General features: G+C 34.8%; 1 protein-coding gene across 1 annotated transcript in view; it reads right to left on the bottom strand.

The window, feature by feature from the left end:
* The window catches only part of LOC106458616 (MFS-type transporter SLC18B1-like), a 16,902-nt gene extending 14,225 nt beyond the window's left edge, over positions 1 to 2,677 (bottom strand). The window contains exon 1 of the mRNA XM_013918140.2: positions 2,521 to 2,677. The gene's annotated coding sequence lies outside the window, so the exon portion shown is untranslated. The remainder of the gene's footprint in view (positions 1 to 2,520) is intronic.
* Between the last annotated feature and the right edge of the window lie 534 nt (positions 2,678 to 3,211).

The raw sequence follows: 3,211 nt of genomic DNA, 5'->3' as shown, positions 1-3,211 counted from the left end.
ACAGTTAATAAATAAATGCCTAACCAGGACTTCACAACAATATTAATAAAAAACCTAGGTCGAGAAAAAAAGGAAACGAATTAATTAAACTTTGACAACCACAGAAATTCAAAATTAAACTTTCAAACAGTTGTAAAATTTATCATTCACCAAACGCACAGTTAATAAATATGTGTTTGGCCAGGACTTGATACAAATGGTAATGAACAATACCACATAAATATATTAAGATTAATAATTATTTTAGGAATCAGAAAAAGTTAAAGAATAAGAGAAAACCTAATTTAAAAAAAAGCAGTAATATTGTGAATTTATATAACTTCAAGATTAATAACAATATCGAGTAACGATCAGCAATAATAAGTTTTAACTATATCTCGTGAACTAACTCGTTTAAACTTACGGGAGGGTTTTTATTTCGTCGTTAGATCACATAGCTACATCTGCTTGACCAGGAATCGCAATCTGCGGGTCGCGGGTTCGAATCCCTGTCCCACCAAAACATGCTCGCCCTTTCAGCCGTGGGGGCGTTATAATGTGACGGTCAATCCCACTATTCGTTGATAAAAGAGTAGCCCAAGAGTTGGCAGCTAATCATCACCACCCACCGAGCCCAAGAGTTGGCGGTGGGTGGTGATGACTAGCTGCCTTCCCTCTAGTCTTACACTGCTAAATTAGGGACGGCTAGCGCAGATAGCCCTCGTGTAGCTTTTCGTGTAGCTTTGCACGAAATCCATAACAAACAAACATGAAACTAAAAAAATGTGATTATATTACAGCTTGCCAATTCTGTTATGTAGATGAAACCGGAAGAAGAGTGAACACAAGAGTTTCCCAACATTAAATATGAAATACAAACAAAGCAAGTTTTCTTCATATGAGAGATTCTGGTCATCTCATAATTGGAAATCGACAAGAAATATATTCAAGACAAGTAAGTACATAAAATAAATAGAAGTATCGTCGAAAGTTGTTTAATTAATTAATATCCTGTCGTATATCAACATCTCCCAAGGTCATTTTTTAAGCTGAACAACTTCCTGGCATGTGTACTTAAAGGATTCAAAATCCCTGGATCGTGTAGGCGTTGTTGACCAGTTTTCCTACCAGAAAACAACGTGAGACTGAAAATGACAAACAAATGTATCGAAACTAGTTTCACCAGTATTAAGACTTCTGACAGTTTGTTGTTTTGATAAAATCTTTGTATGCACTACAGATTTTGAGAGACAACAACAAAAAAATGTTGTTGTTGTTATTGTTGTTCTTTAAAACACGACAATTTGTTATTTTACGAGCATCAATGTATCTTGTAAAACAAAACTTTGGATAGGTATAACTTTATCTTACAAGGTTTGAAAACACCATAACGGAATGAATAAGAATAAAAGTAGAGAGCCTCAGATAATGTTATGATGTGAACATTTTTTACAAGGTGGCAAAGCATGATTATAACGAATTATATTTCTCATAATACGTCAACAAAGGATATGACGAATATCTGTGGTTGAAATACTATTATTATACACTTTTCTAATCCTTGAAAATCCCTAAAGCACTGGATTATGTTTGTAGTGTTAAAAAATATAAGCCTAACATAATATCTTATGACAAACATAACTGTGTAAGAACAATTCTTAACTTTCTCCACATTACTGCAGCAGTAATGTTTCATTTTTAAAGTGGAATAATACCAGTTGGTTTAACATTGTCACCATAATAATGCAGTTATCAATTTTTCGAAAAAAATGAGTGAGAGGGTTTGGCTTCCTAGATCCACGCCTGTAAATAAAACATTTGAAGAATAAAGTTATTATTTCTTGAAAAAAAATGAGGGGATTAGGCCCCCTAGGGCAGCACTTACTTATATATCACTAAGGAATAGTTATTAATTCCAGAAGAAAAAATGGAGAGAGTCAGATCTCCTAGCTCCGTGTCTGTTTAAACGCCATTAAATAATCAGTTATTAATTTCTGAAAAAAACTGGCAGAGGGGAGTTCGCAATACAATTGTTCAAATCTAGATAAGAAACGTTAAAACAATGTGCAATAAACAGGTACATTTACGCCTTATTTAACACCGTAGCCAGAAAGTTGGCGTGGTACAAGCCATTTGTCTCCCCTCACCGGTTTAAAATTAGTGGCAGTGGCACAAATGCTTCATAACAGAGAAGATGAGCAAGTTTAGTAGCAATGGGAATCGAACCAGAGACTCTCAAATCACGAGGGCCCCCCACCCCTATTATATAGATTTGTGCTTAACAACAAATAAACATAATGGCAATATTGAAACCCTAATTTCAATTAGTTTTATTTCCTTGACAGTAATCAATTAGTTTGCAAGACACTACAGCCCCCCCCCCCCAGTGGCACAGCGGTATGTCTGCAGACTTACAACGCTAGAATCTGGGTTTCGATACCCGTGGTGGGCAGTGCACAGATAGCCTATTGTGTAGCTTTGTGCTTAACTACCAACAAACAAATATTTTGTATTTTTTTAAAATTAACTTAAACGAATTACCTCGCTGATGCTTCAACAAAGTTAGGCTTTCTGTTTCTGCTCACGTTCTGTTTCAGTTTGGTGAGTACAAACTTTTGATGAGACTCAGACTATACTGATAAAATGTCTGAACTGTAATAAAATCTAAGGGAGGCAAACCGTCCTTCAAGCTGGAAGTTTTTTTTTATGTAAAAATTGACACCAGTCATGCTTCATACTCGCGACTCTACTTACCAATTATAGTAATTCTCAATCCAATTTTAACTAGATTGGTCGGCTTCATCTGGTTACGAGGTTATAATGAACGACATAAACGTATCCTGTTTTCGTTGTTGTTGTTGTTCTGTTTTAAAACGGAAAAATAAACTTGCTTAGTAATTAAATGTTGTTTATTCGGTTTCTGATGACCTTAAAATTAAAACCGCGAACCTGTTCTTCAAATAAATGATAAGATCGTGTTCTTGATTTCAATTTTTATTATCAGATTACAAGATGGAATGCTGTTGCGAAAACATTTAAAATTCCCTGTTGAACATCATATTTGTGTTGATCCGAAGAAGTGACTTTTTTATGGTTCCTTCGAGGGTCATACGCAGTATCGAATTATGAGGCCCTAAGCTATGTGAAGTTTAAGAAGTCCCGTAAGATAAAAAAAATTGAAATGGAGTTAGTTATTTTCTTTTTTTAGAGGTGACTAATAATAATAATCCCT

This window comes from Limulus polyphemus, unplaced genomic scaffold (assembly GCF_000517525.1).
Source record: "Limulus polyphemus unplaced genomic scaffold, Limulus_polyphemus-2.1.2 Scaffold493, whole genome shotgun sequence".
Taxonomy (NCBI): Eukaryota; Metazoa; Arthropoda; class Merostomata; order Xiphosura; family Limulidae; genus Limulus; species Limulus polyphemus.
Note: the sequence above shows the minus strand (reverse complement) of the source record. Positions and strands in the feature narration are given on the sequence as shown.